This window comes from Mauremys mutica, chromosome 2, assembly GCF_020497125.1.
Source record: "Mauremys mutica isolate MM-2020 ecotype Southern chromosome 2, ASM2049712v1, whole genome shotgun sequence".
NCBI classification, from domain to species: Eukaryota; Metazoa; Chordata; order Testudines; family Geoemydidae; genus Mauremys; species Mauremys mutica.
This window is the reverse complement of record NC_059073.1, coordinates 1,615,762-1,628,948: the sequence shown is the minus strand read 5'-3', so window position 1 is coordinate 1,628,948 and position 13,187 is coordinate 1,615,762. Positions and strand designations below refer to the sequence as shown.

The following is a 13,187-nucleotide window of genomic DNA, read 5'->3' as shown; positions in this document are numbered from 1 at the left end:
GAAGAGAAACGTGATACACGCTAGCCAAACAGCTCTGAGCTCTAGTATATTTACACGAAGGCAAGTCAGTTCACGAGTTGATAGGCCTTTGGTTTGAAGATAGTCCAGATGTGCTCCCCACCCAAGCACAGAAGCATCCTTCAACAGTGTCTTTATGGGAAGAGGTAGAGAAAACAGTCCTCCTATGCATACCCAGAGTGAGTCTTTCCACCAATTTAATGATGAGAGATCTTCTGGGGGAACTTGTACACTTATGCCCATCCATGTGATGTCTCTTTGGTAGATACACAGATTTCAGCCACCCTTGCAGGCAGTGTAGGTGAAGTCTGGCATGCTGTGTGACATAAGTGTAGGAGGGCATGTGACTGAGAAGTCTGAAGCAGGCTCATATGGACATTTGAGGGTAACCTTGAAGCTGGCTGATGAGGCCTACTGTGGCACTGAATCTGTCTTGTGGCAGATAAACTCTTGCCATTGTGGAATCTAGCACGGCCCCTATGAAATCTATTATCAGAGTCATACTAGAATTGACTTTTCTCTGTCGATTCTGAGACCCAGGATAGTGAAAAGTTTTAAGAACATGTGAATGGAGTCATTCATTTGTTGTGGTGATTTCCCTCAAATTAGCCAATCATCAAGCTACAGATGTATCTGGATCCCTTGCTTTCTCAGGTAAGCCACCATGACTGCCAAGCTTTTGGTGAATATTCTTATCACTGTTGAAAGACCAAAGGGCAGGACTATGTACTGGTAGTGAGAATATCCCATTTGGGATCCCATGTATACTCTGTGAACTGGGTGGATTGATAAGTTAAAGTATGCATCCTGCAGGTTGAGAATAAATAGAATCTCAAAATTTTCCAAGCAGTTCTTGATCAAAGCATTGGGGGGAAAGGGATAGCTCAGTGGTTTGAGCATTGCCCTGCAAAACCCAGGGTTGTAAGTTCAATCCTTGAGGAGGCCACTTAGGGACCTGGGTCAAAAATTGGTCCTCCTAGCAAAGGCAGGGGGCTGGACTCAATGACCTTGCAAGGTCCCTTCCAGTTCTAAGAGATCAGCATATCTCTTATTATTATTATTAAATTTGCTGTCTTCAGGTGGGTGCAAGATGAGTAGTCATAGAATTCCTTGGGGAATTCCTACAGTGAAATTTCTGCTTTTCCCTAGGTTGTTCAGAGGATCTTTGTTGAGGACCTCTGTCTACAATAACCTTGCAGTCTGGATTATTTTCTTTTATGTGCTGTTGTATAAACCCCCAAGGATAAAAGAGTAGCATGCACATCTTTCAAGAAGTGCAGGACTTCATCAGTCTTGATGTTAAAGAGATCACAGTTGTCTGGACTTCCTTTGGTATCCCTGTAACCATGAAGCTCTGGGCATGACAATGGATGTGACAATAGATCTTGCTGCTGTGTCTGATGCATCTAGTGCTGCCTGAAAAGAAGTACTGGCTATAAACTAACCCTCATTGATAATGAATTTTAGTGCTTCCCTGTGCTCTTGGAGAAATTTTTCAATTAAGTTAGATACTTTGTCCCAATGTAGGTAATTGTATTTTGCTAATAGGGACTGATAATTAGCAATATACATTTCTAAACTTCAAAACAAAATTGTTGGGAGGATCTTTAGCCCTTGGAGTTGCTTTCAGAGGCCTTTGCTGTCTGGACTGCTCATGATCAGCCACGATCTCTACGAATCCTTGGGCTGGGTGAGTGTAACAGTATTGGAACCCAGTTGATATTGCTTCCTTGCCTTTTTTAAGATGGGCTCTGCAGATGCTGAGGTTTGCAAAAAATGTTTTGCTAGCTCTAATAACTGCTCATTAACAATTTCTCCCTGAAATTATCTGATGCAAAAGATCAAGTAGCTTCTGTGATTTTTCCTGCAGTTTCAACTGGAATCTCATGGGAATACACCATTTGATGGAGCAATTCTCAGAAAGGCTTCATCAGGTGACAAGAAGTGGTGGGCACTACCGCCTCATCTACGGATGACAAGGAAATGGCTGCTGGAAATAATTGCTCCTCTGTCTGAATGTCTTCCTCATTTTATTGCTCATCTTGCTGCTGTGTGAGGAAGTGCATCCTGGGGAGGAGAACTTTGTAGGGGAGGCAGTTCTAGCCTTGCAGGGGCAGTAGGGGTTGGTTTCCTTGTAGATTGCATGCTCCAAGGTGCCGAGTAGGACCAGGGCTGAATGTTATAGCAGTAAGGGGTTGAGGGCCTCAGGGTGCATACTAAGGTGAATTCTCTTCCCTAGATCCCCTTAGGTCTTGGTCTATAATGTCCGTCCCTAGATTGTCTGTCTGACCAGTAGGAGTCAAAGAGTGGGGCTGAGATGAGTGGGTAGGAGGTGACTCTCTGCTGTGCTCTGAGGGAGAGGTGCAAAAAAGTATTCCTCTAGTGGCAGGGCTACTCTAACAAGGGCTTGAGGGTGAGCTAAAGTCCTCTTTTATTGTCAGTACTGAAGACGTGCTTGGCCCTGTCACAGTGTGGTTAGTTTGTTACCCCAAAATTTGGACCCAAGCCACCCCAGTAATGGCCAGCCTATGACTGTAAGACGATTGTCAATTTGGCCCATTGCAATGGGTAACAGGAGGTGGCCTGCCCTTGGGGAATTACCCAGGCTTTACCGGGGAGTTTGTCTCTGACCCTTAGAGGACTCCCCAGAACAGATTAGTTCTGTTTACCCTGGGGAGGATACGGATACAGCCCTCCGCTCAAGGATTGCCACTCAAGCACTAGTTCTTTGAAAATAAATTAATGGTTATTTAAACACATAAATCAATTACAATATATTCAACAGGATAATTCAATAACGCAAGCTGCAGTAAGGTGATGCAATGAACTACACCAGTGGATATCAATCTTTCCAGACCACTGTACCCCGTTCAAGAGTCTGATTTGTCTTGTGTACCCCCAAGTTTTACCTCACTTAAAAACTTACAAAATCAGACATAAAAATACAAAAGTGTCACAGCACACTATTATTGAAAAATTGCTTACTTTCTCATTTTACCGTATAATTATAAAATATATCAGTTGCATATAAACATTGTACTTACATTTCAGTGTCTAGTATTCAGAGCAGTATAAACAAATCAGTCTATGAAATTTTACTGAGTTTGCTAGTGCTTTTTATGTAGCCTGTTGTAAAACTAGGTATATATGTAGATGAGTTGGAAGACTGCTGAGTACCCTCAGGGGTACATGTACATGTACCCCTGGTTGAGAACTACTGAACTACACTGAACCACCGAACTACACATCCCATATACAATACAGTACACATAACCCCTTATACGTATGAATAAAGCCTCAATGCAATGTTGGAATATAATACAAAACCTATTACAATGTAACATACAAATCCCTTATACATATGTATAAGACAACATTACAATATTACACATTAAATAACATTACTAAGTAAATAGCATTCTATGAGTGGTGATCAGGCAATCATAGAATGGGTGGGGTAAAATCCATTCATATGTAGACATCCCGCTTTATTTACAACCATACCCATGCATTTTTTATATTCAAGATAATTATACTTACACCTACTCTTCTTCAAATCTCTCTGATTTGTCTAGGTCCTTCTGCTCTGTCAAAATGCTTTCAGCTCTTTGATCGATTCTTCTCCCTGCTTCTCCAAGCTCCACTTTCTGATCTGCTCCACCCAATCTGCTACAACTGCTAAACACCCACACTGAAGCCTGTCAGCTCTCTGCCTTATATAAGATTTTTGACCCTTTCTGAATGGTTGCTCTCTCAATGCTAGCAATTAGCATAGCCCCCTCCTGGTGGGGTGATACCTGTTTGGCCAATCAGCTTCACATGTCATTTGAGCCAGACCTCGCTGAGAACCTCCTTCTCACTTGACTGACCTCTCCCTTCAGATATTTTGGAGTGAATTTAATCTCACCCTGCTGAATTTTACTTCACTCCACTAACCTGTATGCTATTGGTCAGTTCAGCCTAAGTCCTCCATTTTGATTTTCTGAGGTAAAATCATTGCAGCCACCATTTTGGATTTCTAGTTAACCTTACCTTAAACTACCACTATTTAATATTAATAAAAAGCCTTAAATCGCCAACTAACTACATTTTTTGTGCATTGTTAAGCATTATGAGTCTGTCACAACTTTTGTTATGCTAATTGGGGCAGATGAAAGTTAGGATGTTTTCGCCCTCTTTTCATGCTTACAGCTGCGTGGCTGATTGCTCTCCTTTGTGCTGCTGCTTTTCTTACACAGGATAATGCAGCTAAAAGCCTCTTGTACCAAGGTAGCACTGTGCACAGCACTCTCAAAGTGGATAGTAGTGGTGACTCAGGCTGTGCAGTCATCTGTAAATCACAGACTGCGAAAAAACAGTGCTGAGAAGGTCAATGTCAAAAGCAATTGCTCTGTAGTAGCCGGTACCAGGGTTATGGGTAGTGAGGTCATCAGCACCTTGTGCACCAATGATGGTACTAAACAGTTGGTACTGGGTGATGGATTGATCTCCATTCAAGACTAACAGTGGTAGGTTACCCATTTCTGTGAAGGTGCCAGAGGAACCCTGATTTGTGTCATGAACAGGTCTTTAACTGAGCAGTTTGAGACCATTTATGTATGCCTGTCTCTACTTGAGCCCTCAGAGGATGACCTCAGTCTGTGCTCACTGCTCCTTCCTACCCCTTTCAGAAGACTGGGTGGAGGAGGACTTAGCTTCTCTCAGAAGATGACACCTTCTTGGATGAATGAGGCCAGGAGTTCAGGGATAAATTGCTGCTCATAGGAGCACTCAGAGATGCAGTCTGCTTGGGTCTGTTACAGGTTTTTTCCTCTGGAGCTGAAGATGCCCTCATTGAAAGTTCCAGGAGAAAACGCTTAGTTGGGTTTCTCTAGCCTTCTGAGTTCTTTTGGAGAGTGAATGATACATTGAATACTCACTGGGGAGTGCCTACTTCAAGTGCCCATCTGTCAGCTGGATAGCCAGTAGAGGATAAAGTTTTGAAGCCTGGAGACATCGCTTCAGACATAGGGGCTAAAACCTATTACCAGGGAAGAACCTAACTCTGAGGGGGGCGGTTTTGAATAGTGGATGGGTAGTAATAACTGAAAATAACAAGCTACAATGATACTATTTACACTACTACTAACTATACACAAACAGAATTTAAATCACACAGCACTCACAAGAAGGGTTCCCTCTCACAGCCCCAAGAGGTATGAAGGAATGAAGGGATGGTTTGGCCCACTCAACATTTTATGCCTTTGGGTGGGAAGGCACAAAGGCATTTGGGGCACAGGTCTGGCTCCAACAGACATCGCTGGCCAGAAGAATCTGATCTTGCACCAGAGGGGGAATACATATGGACCTTCACTAGAAGATCAACTAAGGAGTTAGCCCCAGTGTGAACCAACCAGTACAAGAGACCTTCAGCTAAGACCATATTAAAAATGGTACCTCAGATATACAATGATCTAATCACAGTAGCTATGTGAATGGGGGAGTACAAATCTAGAAGCCACAGATAGATCTGCAACATCTAGATCTAGTGAGCTGGCAAACTGACATTGGAAATGAGACACACTGGTGCACAGAGATCCATAAGGCATGAAGAAATAAGGCTGTGTGGCTCTCTGAAATGGTGAATTGTTTATATCTATGACAGGAAGCCAGTCAGGAGGAGAAGTTGGGGAAGGTACTAGAGATATGTGCTTCCATGAAGCAAAGAGAGATGGAGCTTTGGGGATACTACTACTTTCCTTAGTCTAATCAAGTTCCTTGTTCACTGGCAGAGGAGAAAGCAACTCTTCCTTTACCATATTACTTGACAGGCCTCATAACCCCAATACCATTGTCACTCTTAAGAAACATGTGCCACGGATGGGACTCCCATTACATCAATGGTGGTTTATACAAAGATCAAGAGTAGGATATGGCTAAATGACTGTGTCAGTCAGCTTCTTCCTGCTAACCAGCCTGCACTACAGTGTACATACCACACAAGGAATAAGAAAGACAAAAGAATCAATTCCCAGCTGGAAAAGCCAGGCTGTGGTCCTGCCCCACCACACCTTGATTCTCTGACAGTTAGGGGGAGGATGCTTTCACCTGGATCCAGGAGAAATAGGAAGCAGAGAGTGGTTTCTCAGCAGCAAAGGAGAACAAATCTTCTCTCATCTATTTTCAGTGTAAAGAAGAACAGAAAGGGAAGCATATCTAGCATAGAGCCTGCAGCATCAATGCTGCTCATCTGCCTAAAACTCTGAACTCCGCCAAAAAAGGCCTGGAGAAGCAATCACACAGAACTCTTTGCAGCTTTATTTCTTGTTTTATTTTGGAAAGAACTGAAAGAGCCCACCAGGGTTGTGGCAGAAGTCTTGCTGCCCTGGCTTAGAGAACTGAGGGAAGCCTGGATTTCCCCCTCAGAATTGACAGGCTAAAGTCTTAAAAGGACAGGTCTACTATTTTCCCTTGGACATTTTAATTTTAGCGCCTGAGACTACCACCCCGGCCTAACATTGAACACAGTCACTCTGCTACATCTGACCTTCAACAGCAATCAAATATACTTCTGTGGTACATACTCCTCACACTATTGCTGTCTGTTTCCTATGGCTAAAACATAATTAAAATCAATGAGGACAGCATACAGTTGGTTGCATGTTCTTGTTTCAACAAAGCATGAAAATGAAGCTAAAGAGAAGTCTTGGTAAAGAATGTGTCTTAATGATTTGGTTTCCCCTCTAAATATGCAGCTGTTATACTGGTATATGACCAACTCAGACTTCAGAATGTTTACTAAAAACTTGACCAAAGTTGTTCTGTCAGTGCCTTAGGAATCCAGACATAGTTAACATTTTCTTCATCTTCCAAACTGTCATGAGATGAATCTCCTGTTCTCTGATGGTAGAGAAGGAAAGTAAAATTTTGGATTAGTATCAATGATAAACTCTGTAATAGACTTTCTAATGACTAGGTTCTGACAGCCATCAACTTTCTTCCAGCACTCTTCAGCTGATAAAATAATTGCCTTGCCCTGGAAAAAAAAAGCCCCAAGAAATCTCCCTGGCCAGATGTTACTGGAGAAGGTCCGAATTTCAATCCAGATCTGCATGAGCTGCTCCTCACAGCTAACTTTTATCTTTATGATACCTGAACCATCCCTGAAATACTAGGCATTCAAAATCCAATCCAAATTCTGGGGCTCAGGCTCATCTCTAATATCTCCCTTTCTCTTCCTTTTTAAAATGTCATAGTGAAAGATCTTTAAATCTGAATCTATCTATTATTATTAGCTATTACACTACTTCCTAATGACCCCAATCAGGGTCCCATTGTACTAGGCACTGTACAGACAAATAATGGAAAAACAGCCTGTCTCCTGGAGAACTATCAATCTAGAAGTACTTATATAGCCCACCAATGTAATATCTGAGTGTCTTGAAAGATTTTAAAAGTAGAAATAACAATGGCAATCTCTTATCACTCTTTCTTCCTTCTCAGCCTGTAGGAGATATAGCTTGATTAGGATTATTCTTTTAAAGTGGATGAGTGGGTGTGTTGTGTGTCTATTAGAAGAGATTATTGAGGGGAAGCCAAATCAAAGAAATTAGTTTTTCACTTAGCTCTGCATGTGGTGAGACTTACGTCTTGCAAGGTTCCATTGTCCAGGCCCAGTTCTGTCTCCAGCACGCACAAGTCTCCTGCTATTGGTCAACAATTTCAAGGTTCTGTTGGAACACAGCAGTCATGAGAAGTCATATTTTGAAGAGGGAGAGGTGATCTGTCAGGCCCAATGCAATGCAGGGCTTTGAATATCAAGACGACAACCTCAAACTGGACTGTGTATTCCATAGGGAGCCAGCACAGAGGGCAGAGTACCAAGTTGCTCTCCTCACAGTGACCTGCATTGCTAACCAGATGTGCTGCTCTGGTTTTGCACCAGTTAAAACATGGTGAAGTTGTATGTGTGTGACTTCATTCCTAAAACTAAGGAGCTTCAGTACCCATGTCTGGATGTCATATATATGTGGATCACTGTGGTCAGGTCTGGAAGCACTGCATTCTTCTGACCAGTTGTATTCCTCCGAGGGGACTAAAACAGTTCACCTTTGTTTTAAGGCTATCTGACTGCAGTGTGTGTCTATGTTGTAACAGGGTTACATGCACAGCAAAATACAGCATGACACTGAACTGAGGCCATATGCTTGAAATGACAAAACTCACTGATTTTCTATCACCATTTTGCTACCTCTGCTATACTACACTATATCCCCACTTTGTGATAAAATAATTTTCTTACAATACCATGATACAGTAAGATAAAGAGAAAAGACTGACAGCATCTAATAATGGCATCAGTATCATCACTTCATAATACGTAACATATAGCATTGATTAGTGAATCCTCTCAACAGCCCTGTAAGGTCATATTTTTATCTCCATTTTGCAGATGAGGACAATTAATGTGGAGCGGTTAAGGGCTGGATTCTGCACCATTGAAGTTAATAGTTGGTTTCAACTGAAGTGAAGATCAGGTTCTGAATGATTTGTTTAAGGCCAGAGTGAGTCAGTGTGGAAGCAGAGAAGAGAATTGATTTCCTGGCTCCCAGACCTGTGCTCAGGCTACTCTATCTGAAAATGTAGCTTATCAGCCTACATGTTGGTAGGATAAGCACCACATGTGCCTAGCTGAATTCACCTCACATTCAGTTAAGCTTTAACTTTGAAAAAGGTTTGGGCTTGTCCTGGGAGCAAAGATTTTATGGATTGCCAACACCGTGGCAACAGGCTCACTTCACTGTTAAAGCTGTTCAATCAGAATGACAGATAAAGAGTGCCTTTGGCTTCAATTCATTATTCTGTCAAGGATTTAGCCATATCAACCAATTAAAAATTATGTGCGACCAGTTGAAAATAATTGTACTTGTTAGTTTTTTCCCTGTAACTGTAACGTCGAATCCTTGAGAGAATAGCGATTTGTGAGTGATGCCAGTTGCTTGTAGTTTCATCCTTTTCCCGCTCTGTATTTTATTCTCCCTCAGGAGTTTTTTTCCAAAATGGCATCTTTTTATTTAATAGATTCCTCTGTCTTTTTCTGATATGCAGAGATTAGCTGCAGGCTCCCCTAACCTTGACCCATGTTGCCATGTCATATAAATTATTCAGAAAGTTTAGTTTTTGAAGTGGGCACTAATTATATAACTTAACTCCCAGATAAAACAGACACAGAGAACTTGAAGAAGCTCCACAAGACTTTCTTCCCCTGAAGTCGAGTCTTGATATATCAATTATACACACAATGTATTTCAACACTTTCAGTGTACTGCTTGGCATTTTTCATTTTTAAAGTTTTAGGCTTTTTCTCAGAGCACATCTTGTCTCCTCCCTCCGCTCCCATTTTATTTTATTTTATTTTATTTATGCTACTTTTCTTTTTGGGTTATTAAATGCTCAAAGTACTGAAATGTGAAATGTAAATTTGTAACGCCAGCACTGGATTCATGAAAAAGGTGATAGGTTACAGAGCACCGTATTTTCCCTCATGACACCCCGCTTCTGCCAATCTCACTGTCTTCAGTACTTGATTCCTCATTTGCATTGGGACTGCAGCTCTGGATTAAGACTGAGCATCACCATGTATGCAGGAGATGTGTAGAAGATCAAATCATTGCACCAGAAAATAAAAGAATTTATTATTTCTGCTGGTGGCTGCTTTGTTGCCCAGATTCTCCTCTTCCTCCGAATCATTATGTTTTAGAGCTGGGGTGTAGCGGGGTGGTCACCCCGCTCCTGCTTGAAGGGGATAAAGCAGCCCTGGAGAGGCCTGCAGCCCTGAAAGCTGGGCTGATTGGGAAAGCAGCCACAGCTGTGGCCAGCTTAATCAGGGCCCAGCTGGCCCTTATAAGAGGGCTGGGGCCAGAAGCTGAAGAGAGATACTCTCTCACGCTAGCTACCGAGAGAGAAGGACTTGGCTGCCTGGGACCTGGGAAGGGTACCTAGAGTGGAGCAGTGCTGGGGAAGGGCAGAGGGAGCTGGGGAGCTCTAGCCTAGCAAAGCTGCAGGCCAAGCTAAGGGCCCACAAAAGGGTACTGGGGCTGCAGAGGGGCAGCTCAGGAATAAGCACAGGCATCTGGTCCAACCCCCCTTGCTGATGATGAGTGGTTTACAGAGCAGTCTGCCTCAGGGAGCAGGGGCTGGGCTAGATGATGACTGGAAGTAGCCACTGACATGAGGTGGGGATAGAGGGTGGGGTTTCCCCTGGGAGGGGAGACCCAGAGTGAGGGGGTACTGCAGTGTGCAGAACCCTTGGGAAAAGGTCACCGGGGTCTGGGAAGGACACGGGGCCAGAGGCAGGTGAGACATCAGCTGGCAGAGGGCGCTCCAGAGCTGGAAAAGAGCTAATTCCCTAGACAGCCAGCAGGAGGCGCCGTGCCGGTGAGTCGTCGCACCGCCACATGGGGGGAAAATGGAATTTCGGTTCTGCGGGACAAAATTTCAACACTCTGAAATTTCCTTTCATACCCGATCAGGCCAAAACGTTGACATTTACCACAGAACAGAAATTCCAAAATATTTCATTTCAGAAACATTCTACAATCTTTCTGAAACATTTAATGTCTAAACATTATACAATAATAAATTTGAATATTAAATAAATCCATAAAAATAATATAATAAAGCTATACTAAAATTAATTACATGTTAAATAAATTAAGCTAAATCAAAGTGAGAAAGGCAAAACAAAATACTCTATTTTAATTCAAACGGTTTAAAAAATGTTTCCATTGAAAATGTCATCAAAATCAACACCTTCCTGCAAAACATTAAGATTTTGAAACAGCATTTTCCAGCAGAAAATTACTAGTGCCATTGAATTTCCTCTTTTTATATTTGTCTTTGAAGTTATAACATTAGAAATATGCCATATGATTGCCTGGCTCCTTAAAATGTGGACAATTCGCTCTTCTCCTTGAGCCTAGGAGTCACCCCCTCAAGCCAAATGAGCTGAGTTAAGGATCAGGACCACAGAACACCCAGGGGCATAGTCGAGAGCAGAGCCAAGGATCAGAACCAGGGATCAGAAGCCGAATGCCCAAGCCAATGAGTGAGCCACAGACGTGGTTGAGAAGCAGACCCAGGGGTGTCAAGGATGGAGAAAGGCAGGAGTTGAAGCAGGCACAAGAGCAGGTGAGGCAGGAGCAAGCACAATGAGCAGGGTGCAACCTGGAACTGGGGTGCCACTAAGCCCTCTGGTAAACCAATCTGGGCCCCCTCTAATTCTGTGACAGCTGCAGACTGCTCCCAGTCCTGCACTCACACAAACATTTACACAGGCAGGGACACACCCAGCTGCAGTCACATGAATGCTTCTCCTCAGCCATTCATGAACTAACAAAACCTAAATGTAATTTCCCCAATACTAATTTCCCCCTAATGTTACTCTCATCTTCCTGTCAACTGTCTGAAATGGGCCACTCTGATTACCACTTCAAAAGTTATTTTCCCTCCCTTGGTATCCTGCTGTCAATTGAATTGTCTTGTTAGACTGACCTCACACTTGGCAAGGCAACTCACATCTTTTCATGTATTTATACCTGCTCATGTATTTTCCACTCCATGGCATCTGATGAAGTGGGTTCTAGCCCACGAAAGCTTATGCCCAAATAAATGTGTTAGTCTCTAAGGTGCCACAAAGACTTCTCATTGTTTTTGCTGATACAGACTAACATGGCTACCACTCTGAAACCTAACAATAAAGAGACTCCAGCCAATTCCTCACAGCTCCCTAGCCTTTCATCCCTGGACTGTACCATCCTGCCCTGATCAAAAGCCTGACCAGTATAAAATCAATACCTAGTTGGCCCTTCCCTCAATGTGGAGAGGACATGCACCGGTTTTTGTTCACTGAGTAGATTTCCCATGCATTTCACTGTTTTAGGTGAAAAATATAAAACAGATTTGTTAACTACAGAAAGACAGATTTTAAGTGATTATAAATAATGAGCATACAGATCAAAGCAGATTACCTAAGGCCTTGTCTACATTACAAGACTATTTCGAATCAACTTAGTTCGAATTTGTGGATTCGACCTTATGAAGTCGAATTTGTGTATCCATACTAAATACACTAATTCGAATTTCTGAGTCCACATTCACGGGGCCAGCGTCGACTTTGGAAGCGGTGCACTGTGGGAAGCTATCCCACAGTTCCCGCACTCCACGCTGCCCATTGGAATGCTGGGTAGAGCCCCCAATGCCTGCTGGGGGGAAAAATGTACCGAGGGTGGTTTTGGGTAACTGTCATTATTGAACCGTCACTCCCGCCCTCTCTCCCTGAAAGCGCCGGCGGGAAATCTGTTCGCGCCCTTCTCTTGTCAGTTACAGCGCGTACGCCACAGCACTGCGAGCATGGAGCCCGCTGCGATCATCGCTGCACTTATGGCCGTTGTCAACTCCTCGCACCTTATCGTCCACCTCTTCCACAGTCAGCTGCTGAGAAATCGGGCGGAGGCGGCTCCGGCAGCACGGTGAGGACAGGAATTCACAGAGTGGCGCAGACCTCTCACAAAGCAGGTTACGCCGCGCCGTGGAGATCATGGTGGCAATGGGTCAAGTTCATGGTGTGGAACGGCGATTCTGGGCCCGGGAAACCAGCACGGACTGGTGGGACCGCATAGTGCTGCAGGTCTGGGATGAATCACAGTGGCTGCGAAACTTCAGGATGCGTAAGGGCACTTTCCTTGAACTCTGTGACTTGCTGTCCCCTGCCCTGAAGCGCCAGGACACCCGGATGCGAGCAGCCCTGAGTGTGCAGAAGCGAGTGGCCATAGCCCTCTGGAAACTTGCAACGCCAGACAGCTACCGGTCAGTAGCGAACCACTTTGGCGTGGGCAAATCTACCGTGGGGGTTGTTGTGATTGAAGTAGCCCACCCAATCGTTGAGCAACTTCTCTCAAAGGTAGTGACTTTCGGAAACGTCCAGGACATCATAGATGGCTTCGCCGCGATGGGATTCCCAAACTGCGGTGGGGCTATAGATGGGACTCACATCCCTATCCTGGCACCAGCCCACCAGGCCAGCGAGTACATTAACCGAAAGGGCTACTTTTCAATGGTGCTGCAAGCACTGGTGGACCATAGGGGACGTTTTACCAACATCTTCGTTGGGTGGGTGGGCAAGGTTCATG

At 43.8% G+C, this 13,187-nt stretch overlaps 1 long non-coding RNA gene across 1 annotated transcript in view; it reads right to left on the bottom strand.

The window, feature by feature from the left end:
- Positions 1-4,144, bottom strand: part of LOC123362689 — a 102,623-nt gene extending 98,479 nt beyond the window's left edge. The window contains exon 1 of the long non-coding RNA XR_006576517.1: positions 3,559-4,144. This is a non-coding gene — a long non-coding RNA (uncharacterized LOC123362689). The remainder of the gene's footprint in view (positions 1-3,558) is intronic.
- Between the last annotated feature and the right edge of the window lie 9,043 nt (positions 4,145-13,187).